Source organism: Rana temporaria, chromosome 9 (genome assembly GCF_905171775.1).
Source record: "Rana temporaria chromosome 9, aRanTem1.1, whole genome shotgun sequence".
Taxonomy (NCBI): Eukaryota; Metazoa; Chordata; class Amphibia; order Anura; family Ranidae; genus Rana; species Rana temporaria.
Window position 1 is genome coordinate 184,021,512 of NC_053497.1, and position 20,593 is coordinate 184,042,104.

The 20,593-nt window shown below is 49.9% G+C and overlaps 1 protein-coding gene across 2 annotated transcripts in view; it reads right to left on the reverse strand.

The window, feature by feature from the left end:
• GPR4 (G protein-coupled receptor 4) overlaps positions 1–14,928 on the reverse strand; it is a 29,510-nt gene extending 14,582 nt beyond the window's left edge. The window contains exon 1 of one of the 2 annotated variants that reach the window (XM_040325070.1): positions 14,138–14,928. The gene's annotated coding sequence lies outside the window, so the exon portion shown is untranslated. Of the gene's footprint in view, positions 1–972; positions 1,109–14,137 lie in introns of those variants that run through there. The other variant, XM_040325071.1, reaches the window with a different exon arrangement.
• Positions 14,929–20,593: the final 5,665 nt, after the last annotated feature.

A 20,593-nucleotide genomic window follows, 5' to 3' on the forward strand; every position in this document is an offset into this window, starting at 1 on the left:
TAAGGCTGCAATGGGGGCCAATGTAAGGCTGCAATGGGGGCACTGTGAGGCTGCAATGGGGGCACTGTGAGGCTGCAAGTCACTCTTCCACCAGGAGAATGGCTCCCGATCATCCCCACCTACTGGCGGTGCTTGCCCCCCCCCCCCCACTCCCAGGCAGCCCAGCTCCTCGTCAGCCCTCATTTTCCACTCGCAACATGCGAGTAGGCGAGTGGAAGGCTAGTTGGGAGGATTGCCGTCCTTACAGTGATAGCCCTTCAAAGATCATTGGTTCTAATGGCTCTGCCAAGTGTTGATGAACCTGGAAATCGGCAAAAGGACAATCAACCACAGCTCTAGGAACCTCTGAAGGAAGGTTCCATGGATTGCTGGTTGAGATTGGCTGCTCTAGGAAAGTGTGGGGGGGGGGAGGCTGTACAGGAAGTCCCCGAGTTATGAACGGGTTAGGGACTGTAGGTTTGTTCTTAAGTCGAATATGTTCGTAAGAGACGTCGTTTTCCGATGTTCTGTCAAAGGTGTCCGCCATCGAAAAAGTGGCCGCACATGCGCAGAACGGCATTGACGTCACGACGCCTCCCGTTCGTAAGTAGGAGTCGTTCGCAAGCCGGATGTCCGTAACTCGGGGGCTGCCTGTATTCGGTTGGGGTGTATTGTCTGCGGTATTTATTATCAGTTATGGGTGCGGACGGGCGGGCGGACGGGTTATCTGTGAAGGAGAAGGTCTTCGGAGAGTTGATAGAAAAGTCGAGTTGATAGAAAAGTTGCTGCTCTCGGCTGCCTCGTGATCTCAGTTTTTTGTGTCTGGATAATACACCAAATGAGACTTCTCTGACACTCTATCCGTCATGGGAGAGGGATAGAAGCTTCCAGAATGTTAGGACCGGGGCACGGGGTAGCTGTGTCAATAATTAATGAGCTGCCTGCTTTGTATATAAATATTTACATACTGGAAGTGATTAGAAAGTGACTTACAGCGAGAGCAGAACCCGGCGAGGAAGTCTGGAATGAGGGAGATGGTGTGGAACGGGAGGGTGGGATCTGTTCTGCAGGATAAGATAGAGGAGGCGACAGATAATAAAGGAAGATAAGAACCAGCATGAAGGAGTGCAGACAATGCAAAATATGACTGAGAGGTCAGAGAGGAGAGAGAGTGCAGGATCACAGAGGAGTGTGCAGGATCACAGAGGAGAGAGAGAGAGTGCAGGATCACAGAGGAGAGAGAGTGCAGGATCACAGAGGGGAGAGTGCAGGATCACAGAGGGGAGAGTGCAGGATCACAGAGGAGAGTGCAGGATCACAGAGGGGAGAGGGTGCAGGATCACAGAGGGGAGAGTGCAGGATCACAGAGGGGAGAGTGCAGGATCACAGAGGAGAGTGCAGGATCACAGAGGAGAGAGAGAGAGTGCAGGATCACAGAGGAGAGAGGGTGCAGGATCACAGAGGAGAGAGAGTGCAGGATCACAGAGAGGAGAGAGTGCAGGATCACAGAGGAGAGAGAGTGCAGGATCACAGAGGAGAGAGAGTGCAGATCACAGAGGAGAGAGAGAGTGCAGGATCACAGAGGGGAGAGAGTGCAGGATCACAGAGGGGAGAGAGTGCAGGATCACAGAGGGGAGAGAGTGCAGGATCACAGAGGAGAGAGAGTGCAGATCACAGAGGAGAGAGAGTGCAGGATCACAGAGGGGAGAGAGTGCAGGATCACAGAGGGGAGAGAGTGCAGGATCACAGAGGAGAGAGAGTGCAGGATCACAGAGGAGAGAGAGTGCAGGATCACAGAGGAGAGAGTGCAGGATCACAGAGGAGAGAGTGCAGGGTCACAGAGGAGAGAGTGCAGGGTCACAGAGGAGAGAGTGCAGGGTCACAGAGGAGAGAGTGCAGGATCACAGAGGAGAGAGAGTGCAGGATCACAGAGGAGAGAGAGTGCAGGATCACAGAGGAGAGAGGGAGTGCAGGATCACAGAGGAGAGAGAGTGCAGGATCACAGAGGGGAGAGAGTGCAGGATCACAGAGGGGAGAGAGTGCAGGATCACAGAGGGGAGAGAGTGCAGGATCACAGAGGAGAGAGGGTGCAGGATCACAGTGGGGAGAGAGTGCAGGATCACAGTGGGGAGAGAGTGCAGGATCACAGTGGAGAGTGCAGGATCACAGTGGGGAGAGAGTGCAGGATCACAGAGGAGAGAGAGTGCAGGATCACAGAGGAGAGAGAGTGCAGGATCACAGGAGAGAGAGTGCAGGATCACAGAGGAGAGAGAGTGCAGGATCACAGAGGGGAGAGAGTGCAGGATCACAGAGGAGTGTGCAGGATCACAGAGGGGAGAGAGTGCAGGATCACAGAGGAGAGAGAGTGCAGGATCACAGAGGAGAGAGAGTGCAGGATCACAGAGGAGAGAGAGTGCAGGATCACAGAGGAGAGAGAGTGCAGGATCACAGAGGGGAGAGAGTGCAGGATCGCAGAGGGGAGAGAGTGCAGGATCACAGAGGAGAGAGAGTGCAGGATCACAGAGGAGAGAGAGTGCAGGATCACAGAGGAGAGAGAGTGCAGGATCACAGAGGAGAGAGAGTGCAGGATCACAGAGGGGAGAGAGTGCAGGATCACAGAGGGGAGAGAGTGCAGGATCACAGAGGGGAGAGAGTGCAGGATCACAGAGGAGTGTGCAGGATCACAGAGGGGAGAGAGTGCAGGATCACAGAGGAGAGAGAGTGCAGGATCACAGAGGAGAGAGAGTGCAGGATCACAGAGGAGAGAGAGTGCAGGATCACAGAGGGGAGAGAGTGCAGGATCGCAGAGGGGAGAGAGTGCAGGATCACAGAGGAGAGAGGGTGCAGGATCACAGAGGAGAGAGAGTGCAGGATCACAGAGGGGAGAGAGTGCAGGATCACAGAGGAGAGAGAGTGCAGGATCACAGAGGAGAGAGTGCAGGATCACAGAGGAGAGAGAGTGCAGGATCACAGGGGAGAGAGTGCAGGATCACAGAGGAGAGAGTGCAGGATCACAGAGGGGAGAGAGTGCAGGATCACAGAGGAGAGAGAGTGCAGGATCACAGAGGAGAGAGAGTGCAGGATCACAGAGGAGAGAGAGTGCAGGATCACAGAGGGGAGAGAGTGCAGGATCACAGAGGGGAGAGAGTGCAGGATCACAGAGGAGAGAGGGTGCAGGATCACAGAGGGAAGAGAGTGCAGGATCACAGAGGAGAGAGAGTGCAGGATCACAGAGGGGAGAGAGTGCAGGATCACAGAGGAGAGAGAGAGTGCAGGATCACAGAGGAGAGAGTGCAGGATCACAGAGGAGAGAGAGTGCAGGATCACAGAGGGGAGAGAGAGTGCAGGATCACAGAGGAGAGAGAGTGCAGGATCACAGAGGAGAGAGAGTGCAGGATCACAGAGGAGAGAGAGTGCAGGATCACAGAGGGAGAGAGAGTGCAGGATCACAGAGGAGAGAGAGTGCAGGTCACAGAGGAGAGAGAGTGCAGGATCACAGAGGAGAGAGAGTGCAGGATCACAGAGGAGAGAGAGTGCAGGATCACAGAGGGGAGAGAGTGCAGGATCACAGAGGAGAGAGAGTGCAGGATCACAGAGGAGAGAGAGTGCAGGATCACAGAGGAGAGAGAGTGCAGGATCACAGAGGAGAGAGAGAGTGCAGGATCACAGAGGAGAGAGAGTGCAGGATCACAGAGGAGAGAGAGTGCAGGATCACAGAGGAGAGAGAGTGCAGGATCACAGAGGGGAGAGAGTGCAGGATCACAGAGGAGAGAGAGTGCAGGATCACAGAGGGGAGAGAGTGCAGGATCACAGAGGAGAGAGAGTGCAGGATCACAGAGGGGAGAGAGAGTGCAGGATCACAGAGGGGAGAGAGACTGCAGGATCACAGAGGGGAGAGAGAGTGCAGGATCGCAGAGGGGAGAGAGAGAGTGCAGGATCACAGGGGAGGGAGTGCAGGATCACAGAGGAGAGAGAGTGCAGGATCACAGAGGAGAGAGAGTGCAGGATCACAGGGGAGAGAGAGAGTGCAGGATCACAGAGGAGAGAGAGTGCAGATCACAGAGGGAGAGAGAGTGCAGGATCACAGAGGGGGAGAGAGAGTGCAGGATCACAGGGAGAGAGAGAGTGCAGGATCACAGAGGAGAGGAGTGCAGGATCACAGAGGAGAGAGAGTGCAGGATCACAGGGAGAGAGAGTGCAGGATCACAGAGGAGAGAGAGTGCAGATCACAGAGGAGAGAGAGTGCAGGATCACAGAGGAGAGAGAGTGCAGGATCACAGAGGAGAGAGAGTGCAGGATCACAGGGGAGAGAGTGCAGGATCACAGAGGAGAGAGAGTGCAGGATCACAGAGGAGAGAGAGTGCAGGATCACAGAGGAGAGAGAGTGCAGGATCACAGAGGAGAGAGAGTGCAGGATCACAGAGGAGAGAGAGTGCAGGATCACAGAGGAGAGAGTGCAGGATCACAGAGGAGAGAGTGCAGATCACAGAGGAGAGAGAGTGCAGGATCACAGAGGAGAGAGAGTGCAGGATCACAGAGGAGAGAGAGTGCAGGATCACAGAGGAGAGAGAGTGCAGGATCACAGAGGAGGGAGTGCAGGATCACAGAGGAGAGAGAGTGCAGGATCACAGAGGAGAGAGAGTGCAGGATCACAGAGGAGAGAGAGTGCAGGATCACAGAGGAGAGAGAGTGCAGGATCACAGAGGAGAGAGAGTGCAGGATCACAGAGGAGAGAGAGTGCAGGATCACAGAGGGAGAGAGTGCAGGATCACAGAGGAGAGAGAGTGCAGGATCACAGAGGAGAGAGAGTGCAGGATCACAGAGGAGAGAGAGTGCAGGATCACAGAGGAGAGAGAGTGCAGGATCACAGAGGAGAGAGAGCGCAGGATCACAGAGGAGAGAGAGTGCAGGATCACAGAGGGAGAGAGTGCAGGATCACAGAGGAGAGAGAGTGCAGGATCACAGAGGGAGAGAGTGCAGGATCACAGAGGAGAGAGAGTGCAGGATCACAGAGGGAGAGAGAGTGCAGGAACACAGAGGAGAGAGAGTGCAGGATCACAGAGGGGAGAGAGTGCAGGATCACAGAGGAGAGAGAGTGCAGGATCACAGAGGAGAGAGTGCAGGATCACAGAGGAGAGAGAGTGCAGGATCACAGAGGAGAGAGAGTGCAGGATCACAGAGGAGAGAGAGTGCAGGATCACAGAGGAGAGAGAGTGCAGGATCACAGAGGAGAGAGAGTGCAGGATCACAGAGGAGAGAGAGTGCAGGATCACAGAGGAGAGAGAGTGCAGGATCACAGAGGAGAGAGAGTGCAGGATCACAGAGGGAGAGAGAGTGCAGGATCACAGAGGAGAGAGAGTGCAGGATCACAGAGGAGAGAGAGTGCAGGATCACAGAGGAGAGAGAGTGCAGGATCACAGAGGAGAGAGTGCAGGATCACAGAGGAGAGAGAGTGCAGGATCACAGAGGAGAGAGAGTGCAGGATCACAGAGGGGAGAGAGTGCAGGATCACAGAGGAGAGAGAGTGCAGGATCACAGAGGAGAGTGCAGGATCACAGAGGAGAGAGAGTGCAGGATCACAGAGGAGAGAGAGTGCAGGATCACAGAGGAGAGAGAGTGCAGGATCACAGAGGGGAGAGAGTGCAGGATCACAGAGGAGAGAGAGTGCAGGATCACAGAGGAGAGAGTGCAGGATCACAGAGGAGAGAGAGTGCAGGATCACAGAGGAGAGAGAGTGCAGGATCACAGAGGAGAGAGAGTGCAGGATCACAGAGGAGAGAGAGTGCAGGATCACAGAGGAGAGAGAGTGCAGGATCACAGAGGAGAGAGAGTGCAGGATCACAGAGGAGAGAGAGTGCAGGATCACAGAGGAGAGAGAGTGCAGGATCACAGAGGAGAGAGAGTGCAGGATCACAGAGGAGAGAGAGTGCAGGATCACAGAGGAGAGAGAGTGCAGGATCACAGAGGAGAGAGAGTGCAGGATCACAGAGGAGAGAGAGTGCAGGATCACAGAGGAGAGAGAGTGCAGGATCACAGAGGAGAGAGAGTGCAGGATCACAGAGGAGAGAGAGTGCAGGATCACAGAGGAGAGAGAGTGCAGGATCACAGAGGAGAGAGAGTGCAGGATCACAGAGGAGAGAGAGTGCAGGATCACAGAGGAGAGAGAGTGCAGGATCACAGAGGAGAGAGAGTGCAGGATCACAGAGGAGAGAGAGTGCAGGATCACAGAGGAGAGAGAGTGCAGGATCACAGAGGAGAGTTCAGGATCACAGAGGAGAGAGAGAGTGCAGGATCACAGAGGAGAGAGAGTGCAGGATCACAGAGGAGAGAGAGTGCAGGATCACAGAGGAGAGAGAGTGCAGGATCACAGAGGGGAGAGAGTGCAGGATCACAGAGGAGAGAGAGTGCAGGATCACAGAGGGGAGAGAGTGCAGGATCACAGAGGGGAGAGAGTGCAGGATCACAGAGGGGAGAGAGTGCAGGATCACAGAGAGGAGAGAGAGTGCAGGATCACAGAGAGGAGAGAGAGTGCAGGATCACAGAGAGGAGAGAGAGTGCAGGATCACAGAGGAGAGAGAGTGCAGGATCACAGAGGGGAGAGAGAGTGCAGGATCACAGAGGAGAGAGAGTGCAGGATCACAGAGGAGAGAGAGTGCAGGATCACAGAGGAGAGAGAGTGCAGGATCACAGAGGAGAGAGAGTGCAGGATCACAGAGGAGAGAGAGTGCAGGATCACAGAGGGAGAGAGTGCAGATCACAGAGGAGAGAGAGTGCAGGATCACAGAGGGGAGAGAGTGCAGGATCACAGAGGAGAGAGAGTGCAGGATCACAGAGGAGAGAGAGTGCAGGATCACAGAGGAGAGAGAGTGCAGGATCACAGAGGGGAGAGAGTGCAGGATCACAGAGGAGAGAGAGTGCAGGATCACAGAGGAGAGAGTGCAGATCACAGAGGAGAGAGAGTGCAGGATCACAGAGGAGAGAGAGTGCAGGATCACAGAGAGAGAGAGTGCAGGATCACAGAGGGGAGAGAGTGCAGGATCACAGAGGAGAGAGAGTGCAGGATCACAGAGGGGAGAGAGTGCAGGATCACAGAGGAGAGAGTGCAGGATCACAGAGGGGAGAGAGTGCAGGATCACAGAGGAGAGAGAGTGCAGGATCACAGAGGGAGAGAGTGCAGGATCACAGAGGAGAGAGTGCAGGATCACAGAGGGGAGAGAGTGCAGGATCACAGAGGAGAGAGAGTGCAGGATCACAGAGGGGAGAGAGTGCAGATCACAGAGGAGAGAGAGTGCAGGATCACAGAGGGGAGAGAGTGCAGGATCACAGAGGAGAGAGAGTGCAGGATCACAGAGGAGAGAGAGTGCAGGATCACAGAGGAGAGAGAGTGCAGGATCACAGAGGGGAGAGAGTGCAGGATCACAGAGGAGAGAGAGTGCAGGATCACAGAGGAGAGAGAGTGCAGGATCACAGAGGAGAGAGTGCAGGATCACAGAGGGGAGAGAGTGCAGGATCACAGAGGAGAGAGAGTGCAGGATCACAGAGGAGAGAGAGTGCAGGATCACAGAGGAGAGAGTGCAGGATCACAGAGGGGAGAGAGTGCAGGATCACAGAGGAGAGAGAGTGCAGGATCACAGAGGGGAGAGAGTGCAGGATCACAGAGGGGAGAGAGTGCAGGATCACAGAGGAGAGAGTGCAGATCACAGAGGAGAGAGAGTGCAGGATCACAGAGGAGAGAGAGTGCAGGATCACAGAGGAGAGAGTGCAGGATCACAGAGGGGAGAGAGTGCAGGATCACAGAGGAGAGAGAGTGCAGGATCACAGAGGAGAGAGAGTGCAGATCACAGAGGAGAGAGAGTGCAGATCACAGAGGAGAGAGAGTACAGGATCACAGAGGAGAGAGAGTGCAGGATCACAGAGGAGAGAGTGCAGGATCACAGAGGGGAGAGAGGGTGCAGGATCACAGAGGGGAGAGAGTACAGGATCACAGAGGGGAGAGAGAGTGCAGGATCACAGAGGAGAGAGAGAGTGCAGATCACAGAGGAGAGAGAGTGCAGGATCACAGAGGAGAGAGTGCAGATCACAGAGGAGAGAGAGTGCAGGATCACAGAGGAGAGAGAGTGCAGGATCACAGAGGAGAGTGCAGGATCACAGAGGAGAGAGAGTGCAGGATCACAGAGGAGAGAGAGTGCAGGATCACAGAGGGGAGAGAGTGCAGGATCACAGAGGAGAGAGTGCAGGATCACAGAGGAGAGAGAGTGCAGGATCACAGAGGAGAGAGAGTGCAGATCACAGAGGAGAGAGAGTAAATACCTATATACGTGGTGGTGCTTCCCCCGTAGTGTCCTTACACACCAGAAGAAACGAACCCCGTACAGGGATACAAAGGTAATAACACATTGACCTAAAGACAGTCAATAAATGAGTGTTCATAAAGAACTATCAGGGGGACACTATTGGTGTGAAGCGCTGTGTGGTGATAGACCATACATACAGATAGAATACATTTTGTAACACCAACTGTAAAATTCTACAACAAAAGTCCCAAACAAGGTGAGAGATGAGTCCATACCCCGTGACAGTGATCGGAGTAGGTTCGCCTCGATCTGGACAAGATGCATATTCCCAGATGCAATCCACAGTTGTTATAAACAGGTATGAATTAGGTACCCTTACCGGATGACGTGGACCCTCAACTCACCACACGGTGGGGGGGGGGGGGGGTCTCCAAGGCTTGTGTGGGCCGATTGCCCTCCCCGATCACCGCCAGGATGGTTGTCCTAGGCGTAGTTGATGTTTGATGTATTCAAGATGCACTTGTAAATTTCACTCCGGTAAGTAGATAGGCACCGTAGTAGCGCCCAATCAATACCAGGGGGAAGAAGGAGGAAAAGAAAAAAAGCTCCTCATAGTGTGAAATTTAAAAAAATGTAATAAAAAGTTTTCAAAACTCACACTGGTGACAGGAACAAGTATCAAAAAATCTTAAAACCACACGTGAAAAACAAATCACACAGCGACTCTCCACCTTGGATGGATGGACAGATGTAATCCAAAAATTGTGCAGTGGAGAAATGGTAGGACCAGCGTCCCCGACCGGTTTCGTCTAATGGAGACTTCAACAGGGGTGTACACTGGAAACTTTTTATTACATTTTTTATAATTTCACACTATGAGGAGCTTTTTTTCTTTTCCTCCTACTTGCCCCTGGAATTGATTGGGCGCTACTACGGTGCCTATCTACTTACCGGAGTGAAATTTACAAGTGCATCTTGAATACATCAAACATCAACTACGCCTAGGACAACCATCCTGACGGTGATCGGAGAGGGCAATCGGCCCACACAAACCTTTGAGACCCCCCCACCATATGGTGAGTTGAGGGTCCACGTCATCCGGTAAGGGTACCTAATTCATACCTGTTTATAACAACTGTGGATTGCATCTGGGAATATGCATCTTGTCCAGATCGAGGGGAACCTACTCCGATCACTGTCACGGTGTATGGACTCATCTCTCACCTTGTTTGGGACTTTTGTTATAGAATATTACAGTTGGCATTACACAATGTATTCTATCTGTATGTATGGTCTATCACCACACAGCGCTTCACACCAATAGTGTCACCCCGATAGTTCTTTATGAACACTCATTTATTGACTGTCTTTAGGTCAATGTGTTGTTACCATTGTATCCCTGTACGGGGTTCGTTTTTCTGGTGTGTAAGGACACTACGGGGGAAGCACCACCACGTATATAGGTATTCAGTGCCAAACTAGGGGTGCTCAAGCAGTCCTTTTTTAGATGGTATCTGATCGACCTATTTGTTTGTACATTAGTTGGGTGGTGTTGATCCACAGCTAATATTGCTGCTACTCTACTTACCTACAGTGGATGCAGTTTAATATTGCAATATTGTCACTTAAAGCTGTAGTTGCCCCTCAAATTTTTTTTTTAAGATTAGTGTAACAGGATGACCGTTACAATTAGATTGGGGCTCATTTTGTGAAGGGGAATCGGGTAGTTTTTTTTAAAAACAAAGCTGTACTTACCGTTTTAGAGATACATCTTCTCCGCCGCTTCCGTGTATGGTCTTCGGCACTGGGCGTTCCTTCTTGATTGACAGGCTTCCGACAGTCGCATCTATCACGTCACGATTTTCCGAAAGTAGCCGAACGTCGGTGCGCAGGCGCCGTATAGAGCCGCGCCGACGTTCGGCTTCTTTCGGCTACTCGTGACGCGATGGATGCGACCGTCGGAAGCCTGTCGGAAGACTGTCAATCAAAATAGGAACGCCCAGTCCCGAAGACCCATACCCGGAAGCGCCGGAGAAGATCGCCCTCTACAACGGTAAGTACAGCTTCGATTTTAAAACAACTAGCCGATTCCCCTTCACAAAATGAGCCTCAATCTAAGGGTAAAAAATTGTTTATGGGTGAACTCCCGCTTTAAGGTCTGTGATCACCTTGTCACTAGGCCTGTAGTGGAGTAGCTGACCTCTAGTCTCTGCCCCACAGCCATGCTGTGAACTGAAAGGGCGGGCAAGGGCTCCAGGAGCATCCCAGCTGGGTGGCTGCGAAAAAGCTGAGAGTGCTGCGGCTTCAGGAACAGCCCAGTATTCGGTGACCCCTGGCAACTTGTCATTTGACCCACGAGGGGGTCCCGACCCCCAGGTTGAGAACCACTGTTCTACACTCTCCTAATCAATACTCTTTTTACTCTCCTGATCAATACTCAGGTACACTCTTCTATACTCTCCTGATCAATACTTTTCTATACTCTCCTGACCTATAGTCTTCTATACTGTGCTGGATCAGGAGAGGAATAAGGATCGATGGGGAAGGGCAGGAGTACAACGTGATGATCCTCTCCCGATCTGTACTGATTTATATTTTCCTGATCCATACTCATCTACACTCTTCTACACTCTCCTAATCAATACTCTTCTATACTCGCCTGATCTATACACTTCTATACTCTCCTGATCAATACTCTTCTATACTCTCCTAATCAATACTCTTCTATACTCGCCTGATCTATACACTTCTATACTCTCTTGATCTATACTCATCTGCACTTTTCTACACTCTCCGAATCAATACTCTTCTATACTCTCCTGATCAATACTCTTCTATACTCTCCTGATCAATACTCTTCTATACTCTCTGAATCAATACTCTTCTATACTCTCCTGATCAATACTCTTCTACACTCTCCTAATCAATACTCTTGTATACTATCCTGATCTATACTCTTTTATACTCTCCTGATCTATACTCCCCTGATCAATACTTTTCTATATTCTCCTGACATATACTCTTCTATACTGTGCTGGGTCAGAAGAGGAATAAGGATCGATGGGGAAGGGCAGGAGTACAACGTGATCCTCCTCTCCTGATCTGTACTGATGTATATTTTCCTGATCAATACTCATCTACACTCTCCTAATCAATGCTCTTCTATACTCTCCTGACCTATACTCTTCTACACTCTCCTGATCTATACTACCCTAATTTACACTCTTTTACATTCTCCTGACCTATACACTTCTATACGCACCTGATCAATTCTCATCTACACCCTCCTAATCAATACTCATTTATACTCTGGTCAATACTCAGGTACACTCTTCTGTACTCCTCTGATCAATACTTTTCTACTCTCTCCTGATCTATACTTTTCTACACTCTCCTCTCTTCTATACTCTCCTGATCAATACTTTTCTATACGCTCCTGATCAATACTCTTCTACACTCTCCTCTCTTCTATACTCTCCTGATCAATACTCTTCTATACTCTCCTGAATAATACTCTTCTACACTCTCCTGATGAATACTTTTCTATACTCTCCTGATCTATACTCTTCTATACTCTCCTGATCTATACTCTTCTACACTCTCCTGATCAATACTCTTCTATACTCTCCTGATCTATACTCTTCTATACTCTCCTGATCAATACTCTTCTATACTCTCCTGATCTATACTCCTCTACACTCTCCTGATCAATACTCTTCTATACTCTCCTGATCTATACTCTTCTACACTCTCCTGATCTATACTCTTCTATACTCTCCTGATCTATACTCTTCAATACTCTCCTGATCTATACTCTTCTACACTCTCCTGATCTATACTCTTCTATACTCTCCTGATCTATACTCTTCTATACTCTCCTGATCTATACTCTCCTGATCTATACTCTTCTATACTCTCCTGATCTATACTCTTCTACACTCTCCTGATCAATACTCTTCTATACTCTCCTGATCTATACTCTTCTATACTCTCCTGATCAATACTCTTCTATACTCTCCTGATCAATACTCTTCTATACTCTCCTGATCTATACTCTTCTATACTCTCCTGATCAATACTCTTCTATACTCTCCTGATCTATACTCCTCTACACTCTCCTGATCAATACTCTTCTATACTCTCCTGATCTATACTCTTCTACACTCTCCTGATCTATACTCTTCTATACTCTCCTGATCTATACTCTTCTACACTCTCCTGATCTATACTCTTCTATACTCTCCTGATCTATACTCTTCAATACTCTCCTGATCTATACTCTTCTACACTCTCCTGATCTATACTCTTCTATACTCTCCTGATCTATACTCTTCTATACTCTCCTGATCTATACTCTCCTGATCTATACTCTTCTATACTCTCCTGATCTATACTCTTCTACACTCTCCTGATCAATACTCTTCTATACTCTCCTGATCTATACTCTTCTATACTCTCCTGATCAATACTCTTCTATACTCTCCTGATCAATACTCTTCTATACTCTCCTGATTAATACTCTTCTACACTCTCCTGATCAATACTTTTCTATACTCTCCTGATATATACTCTTCTACACTCTCCTGTTCAATACTCTTCTATACTCTCCTGATCTATACTCTTCTATACTCTCCTGATCTATACTCTTCTATACTCTCCTGATCAATACTCTTCTATACTCTCCTGATCAATACTCTTCTATACTCTCCTGATTAATACTCTTCTACACTCTCCTGATCAATACTTTTCTATACTCTCCTGATCAATACTTTTCTATACTCTCCTGATCTATACTCTCCTGATCAATACTCTTTTACACTCTCCTGATCTATGTACTCTTCTCCACTCTCCTGATCTATATACTCTTTTACACTCTCCTGATCAATACTCTTCCATACTCTCCTGATCAATACTTTTCTATACTCTCCTGATCTATACTCTTCTATACTCTCCTGATCTATACTCGCATGATCTATACTCTTCTACACTCTCCTGATCAATACTCTTCTATACTCTCCTGATCAATACTCTTCTATACTCTCCTGATCGATACTCTTCTATACTCTCCTGATCAATACTCTTCTATACTCTCCTGATCAATACTCTTCTACACTCTCCTGATCAATACTTTTCTATACTCTCCTGATCTATACTCTTCTATACTCTCCTGATCAATACTCTTCTATACTCTCCTGATCAATACTCTTCTATACTCTCCTGATCTATATACTCTTCTATACTCTCCTGATCAATACTCTTCTATACTCTCCTGATCTATACTCATCTATACTCTCCTGATCTATACTCTTCAATACTCTCCTGATCTATACTCTTCTATACTCTCCTGATCTATACTCTTCTATACTCTCCTGATCTATACTCTTCTATACTCTCCTGATCTATATACGCTTTTACACTCTCCTGATCTATACTCTTCTATACTGTGCTGGACCAGGAAAGGAATAAAGATCGATGGGGAAGTGCAGGAGTACAACGTGATCCTCCTCTCCTGATCTGCACTCTGCCGCCGAAACTATTGTTGTCCCGGAATGTTTCAGAATGAACGCTCCGTCCCCGGACGGGGGGATGTGGAGTGCGCTGTATATTGTGTATTGTAGAGTATATACTACTTTCTAGCACAGTGTATTGTTTGGTGCATGTGTTTGTTTAACGCAACACAGTATTGCATTGTGTAGTATAGAATGTTGTATAGTATATAGTGTTTTGTATTGTAGTATAGTGTAGTATAATATTTTGCAGGGTATTATTTAGTATATTATAGTATAGTGTGTTGTATTTTGTAGTATACTTTATATTGTAGTATATTTTATAGAGTATAATATTTTAGTAAAGTGTTTTGTTACCTGTGTCTCCCACGATAGGCTTTCCCCTCCTCCGCTCCTCTTCAGCTCAGTCCTGTCCCAGCAGACTGTCCTGTTGAATGCCTAGGCACAGCTCCGTCTTCTAGGCACAGCTCCGTCTTCTAGGCGCAGCTCCGTCTTCTAGGCGCAGCTCCGTCTTCTAGAGCTCTGTCTTCTAGAGCTCTGTCTTCTAGAGCTCTGTCTTCTAGAGCTCCGTCTTCTAGAGCTCCGTCTTCTAGGCACAGCTCCGTCTTCTAGAGCTCCGTCTTCTAGGCACAGCTCTGTCTTCTAGGCAAAGCTCCATCTTCTAGAGCTCCGTCTTCTAGGAACAGCTCCATCTTTTAGGCACAGCTCCGTCTTCTAGAGCTCCGTCTTCTAGGCACAGCTGTCTTCTAGAGCTCCGTCTTCTAGGCACAGCTCTGTCTTTTAGAGCTCCGTCTTCTAGAGCTCCGTCTTCTAGGCGCAGCTCCGTCTCCTAGAGCTCCGTCTTTTAGAGCTCCGTCTTCTATGCGCAAGTCAAACTCCTAGAGCTCCGTCTTCTAGAGCTCCGTCTTCTAGAGCTCCATCTTCTAGGCACAGCTCCGTTTTCCAGGCACAGCTCCGTCTTCTAGGCGCAGATCCAGGTTGTAGGCACAGCTCCGTCTTCTGGCTCGCAGAGGAGTCTCCTACTTAGAAGAGTGCTCTGGGCAGACTGGAGCTGGCACATAGGTTCAGCTTCTGGGATGGAGAAGAGAGTCCTGGAGGTTGGGCTAAACATTAACCATGTGTGGAGCAGACTGATTAGAGAACCCAAACTGAGTGAGGAACTTGCATCACATCGCAGCCTGCTGTCCCCGCAGTGCAAATGTGAAGTTGTTTAGAGAAGTTAGAAATAGTAATACAGAATGGATCGTTTTCCTTCAGACAAAGCCGCAGTCTAGAGGATCGCCAGCAGTAATGGATTTGTGGTTTCTTCACAGTACTGGGCTGTGAAGAAGTTCTGAGCCTCAGAGGAGCCCATAGTGATGAGCCTAAGAGGAGCCCGTAGTGATGAGCCTAAGAGAAGCCCGTAGTGATGAGCCTAAGAGGAGCCCGTAGTGATGAGCCTAAGAGGAGCCCATAGTGATGAGCTTGAATAAAGCCCATAGTGATGAGTCTGAACGGGGCCCTTAGTGACGAGTCTGAGAGAAGCCCATAGTGACGAGCCTGAGCGGAGCCCATAGTGACGAGCCTGAGCGGAGCCCATAGTGACTAGCCTGAGCGGAGCCCATAGTGACGAGCCTAAGCGGAGCCCATAGTGACGAGCCTGAGCGGAGCCTATAGTGACGAGTCTGAGCAGAGCCCATAGTGACGAGTCTGAGAGAAGCCCATAGTGACGAGCCTGAGCGGAGCCCATAGTGACGAGCCTGAGCGGAGCCCATAGTGACGAGCCTGAGCGGAGCCCATAGTGACGAGCCTGCGGGGGGAGCCCATAGTGACGAGCCTGAGCTGAGCCCATAGTGATGAGTCTGAGCGGAGCCCATAGTGATGAGCCTGAGCAAAGCCCATAGTGACGAGCCTGAGCGGAGCCCATAGTGACGAGCCTGAGCGGAGCCCATAGTGACGAGCCTGAGCGGAGCCCATAGTGACGAGCCTGCGGGTGGAGCCCATAGTGACGAGCCTGAGCTGAGCCCATAGTGATGAGTCTGAGCGGAGCCCATAGTAACGAGCCTGAGCGGAGCCCATAGTGACGAGCCTGAGCAAAGCCCATAGTGACGAGCCTGAGCGGAGCCCATAGTGACGAGCCTGGTCAGAGCCCATAGTGATGAGTCTGAGGAGTCTGGTGATCTGTGTTCTGTGCCACCCAGACTGCCGTCTGCTCCAGGCTGAGTGTGAGGACCTATCCAGAAGTAAAAGGGTAGAGCATGGTTGGGACTTGCAGTCCAACCGGAAGTGACGGTTCTGCCGGCCGGAGAACCTGTCGTGGTCAGAGGTAGAAGGAAAGCTGCCGCCACTAAGGGACCAACCACCGTTACCAGGGACCACAGTGAGTAACTGAAGCGAGTACCGGAGTGACATTTTTACCAAACGGGCACGGTGGAGAATCGGGAAACTTCAAGCGGTGATCAAGTCAGGGACCCAACCAGCGGAGGTGACGCCTGCAGAGCAGCTTTGTGTGTCAAGCCAGGGACCAACCCGGTTAGCAGCCACAAAAGCCTTGAGGAGCTCGCAGGAGTCAGTGTCAGAAACCATGAATCAGACCGAGACAGAAGTACAGTTAAATCACACTTGTTTAATAATAATAATAAAAAAAGATAAACAGAGTAAACGTAGTCAAAACATAGCGAGGGTTCAGGGACCAGAACGGAAAGTCAGACAATTGTCAGGGAGCCAGAGATTAGCGTAGTGGAACAGCAAGCAGGATCAGGAGCCAGAAGGGATGTCAGCCAAGCAAGTCTTTAACAGGAACGCAGGAGAAAGTCTCACTGATGTTGACCAAGGCGAAGGCAGAGATCACCTGGACTGGACGGCTTAAGAAGGCAGGACTGACGAGCAGGATCATCAACAGGTGGGTCACTGTGGAGAGACAGGAGCTGGCAATTAGCAGCCAGCTCAGAGAAGGAAGGGCTGAGCCCAACCCTGACAGTCAGTGAATAAGAGAGTCCAGGGAGAGACAAGGAGCTCAAAGGGCTGAAGAGCTACAAGTGGACCTTGTAGTGAAGCTGAGAGAACTGTTGAACTTTGTGTTGGGAACTGTTAGATACTGTTGCCATAGAAACTTTTTACCCAAGACAAAGAAGCCCTTCAAAATCGGAGTTCCAATCCACCCCAAAGGTGTTAAGTGGGGTTGAGGTCAGGGTTCTGTGCAGGACACTCAAGTTCCTCCACACTAAACTGGTCACACCATGTCTTTATGGAGCTGACTCCACTCTTCTAGAAAGGCTTCTTACAAGATTTTGGAGGTCGTCTGTGAAAAATGTGTTCCCATTTGTAAGGTCAGATACTGAAGTTGGAAGAGAAGACCTGGCTCACATGTTGGACCCAACATTGGGCACCAAAAAAAAAAAAAGCCCATAGTCACAATTGGAGTTCCAATCTACCCCAAATGTGTTTAGTAGGGTTGAGGTCAGGGCACTCAAGTTCCTCCACACCAAACTGATCACACCAGGTCTTTATGGAGCTGGTCCAAACTGATCACCCCATGTCTTTATGGAGCTGGTCCAAACTGGTCCCCCCATGTCTTTATGGAGCTGGTCCAAACTGGTCACCCCATGTCTTTATGGAGCTGGTCCAAACTGGTCACCCCATGTCTTTATGGTGCTGGTCCAAACTGGTCACCCCATGTCTTTATGGTGCTGGTCCAAACTGGTCACCCCATGTCTTTATGGAGCTGGTCCAAACTGGTCACCCCATGTCTTTATGGAGCTGGTCCAAACTGGTCACCCCATGTCTTTATGGAGCTGGTCTAAACTAGTCACCCCAAGTCTTTATGGAGCTGGTCCAAACTGGTCAAACCATGTCTGTATGGAGCTGGTCCAAACTGTTCAAACCATGTCTGTATGGAGCTGGTCCAAACTGGTCAACCCATGTCTTTATGGAGCTGGTCCAAACTGGTCAACCCATGTCTTTATGGAGCTGGTCCAAAACTGGTCAACCCATGTCTTTATGGAGCTGGTCCAAACTGGCCAACCCATGTCTTTATGGAGCTGGTCCAAACTGGTCACCCCATGTCTTTATGGAGCTGGTCCAAACTGGTCACCCCATGTCTTTATGGAGCTGGTCCACACTGGTCACCCCACGTCTTTATGGAGCTGGTCCAAACTGGTCAGCCCACGTCTTTATGGAGCTGGTCCACACTGGTCACCCCATGTCTTTATGGAGCTGGTCCACACTGGTCAACCCATGTCTTTATGGAGCTGGTCCAAACTGGTCAGCCCATGTCTTTATGGAGATGGTCCAAACTGGTCACCCCATGTCTTTATGGAGATGGTCCAAACTGGTCAACCCGTGTCTTTATGGAGCTGGTCCAAACTGGTCAACCCATGTCTTTATGGAGCTGGTCCAATCTGGTCACACCATGTCTTTATGGAGCTGGTCCAAACTGGTCACCCCATGTCTTTATGGAGCTGGTCCAAACTGGTCACACCATGTCTTTATGGAGCTGGTCCACACTGGTCAACCCATGTCTTTATGGAGCTGGTCCAAACTGGTCACCCCATGTCTTTATGGAGCTGATCCACACTGGTCAACCCATGTCTTTATGGAGCTGAACCAAACTGGTCACCCCATGTCTTTATGGAGCTGGCTTTGGGCTGTAACAGAAAAGGGTCTTCACTAAACTGTTACCACAAGGATGGAAGAGCACAATAGTCTACAATGTCTTTGTATGATGGAGAATCACCAGGACCCTTCCCTGGAGACCCCTGAACTCCATCATTTACTGATGTCCTGTGTTTCCCTATTTATAAATGAATGGATTATTGGTAACCATAGTATGAATAGCCGATCCCACCACAGGCACATTGTGATCACGGATTGTTGTGTGTGTGTGTGGACACATCTTCCATATGTCCTCACTCCTGTCTGTCCATGTTTATGTGCCCATGTGTGCCCTCACGTGCATGGCCTTCCTCCTCCTTTTTTTTTATCCCGTATCATAACAATAAATTATAATTGTGGTCCTGGGGCTCGGGTCCAGCCTAGGACAGTCTCATCTGGTTCCAGCCAACGCTCTAATCTCTCTTATCTCCCATAGAGAGATAGTCGGGAAATTACAGGCAGAGGAAGATGGGACAGTTACCAGGAGACTCAGCGAAGTCAAACACTGAGAAGTTCATAGCTATAGATAATTGGCCTTATCAGTGTGACCTGACCAGTCTGTCCTGTACTCATCTGCTGCACGTTACACATCCGGCCTGGAATCTACGTGGTGCTGCAACCTCCTCATAGCACGACTTCAGTCACCGCTTTCATTATTAAAGAAGTATAATAAACTTTTATATGCACCTCCATGGTGCTGCTGTCCCACGTCCATGGACGTCCGCAGGTAGGGGCATTTGCCCCCCCCCCTTTGGAATCAGGGATCGGCAAGGGGTCATCTATAGGCGTACGCACAGGTTGTGCCCAGCTCTGCATTATACAACAGAGGAGGGGGCGGGTTATACACAGCCGCTCAATGCATACTGGCATAGTACAAACCTGGAATCTGTACATAGCACACGCCTGGAATCTGCACATAGCACACGCCTGGAATCTGCACCCTGTACATAGCACACCCCTGGAATCTGCACCCTGTACATAGCACACGCCTAGAATCTGCACCCTATACATAGCACACGCCTGGAATCTGCACCCTGTACATAGCACACGCCTGGAATCTGCACCCTGTACATAGCACACGCCTGGAATCTGCACCCTGTACATAGCACACGCCTGGAATCTGCACCCTGTACATAGCAGACGCTTGGAATCTGCACCCTGTACATTGCACACGCTTGGAATCTGCACCCTGTACATTGCACACGCTTGGAATCTGCACCCTGTACATAGAACACGCCTGGAATCCGCACCCTGTACATAGAACACGCCTGGAATCTGCACCTTGTACATAGCACACGCCTGGAATCTGCACCCTGTACATAGCACACGCCTGGAATCTGCACCCTGTACATAGAACACGCCTGGAATCTGCACCCTATACATAGCACACGCCTGGAATCCGCACCCTGTACATAGCACACGCCTGGAATCTGCACCCTGTACATAGCACACGCCTGGAATCTGCACCCTGTACATAGAACACGCCTGGAATCTGCACCCTATACATAGCACACGCCTGGAATCTGCACCCTGTACATAGCACACGCCTGGAATCTGCACCCTGTACATAGCACACGCCTGGAATCTGCACCCTGTACATAGCAGACGTTTGGAATCTGCACCCTGTACATTGCACACGCTTGGAATCTGCACCCTGTACATAGAACACGCCTGGAATCCGCACCCTGTACATAGAACACGCCTGGAATCTGCACCTTGTACATAGCACACGCCTGGAATCTGCACCCTGTACATAGCACATGCCTGGAATCTGCACCCTGTACATAGAACACGCCTGGAATCCGCACCCTGTACATAGAACACGCCTGGAATCCGCACCCTGTACATAGAACACGCCTGGAATCTGCACCCATTTTTTTTTTCAGTTTGTTTTCGCCCCCCTCCCCCCAAACATTTTGAGCACTAGCTGCCACTGGCTAGGCCAGATACCCAAAGGCCTATCCCGGAGACATTTGGCTGTTAGGCTGTCTGGAAATACAGCGTAGGGTTGGGACTGCACGCTTGTAGTCCATCCAGAGGTAACGGTCCTGCCGGCCGGGGAACCTGTCGTAGTCGGAGGTAGAGTGGAAACTGTCACCACTAAGACACCATCTACCTTGTTACTGGAGACCACTGTGAGTAAGCTGAGGCCAGTACCAGAGCAGACTTCTCGCCAGCCGG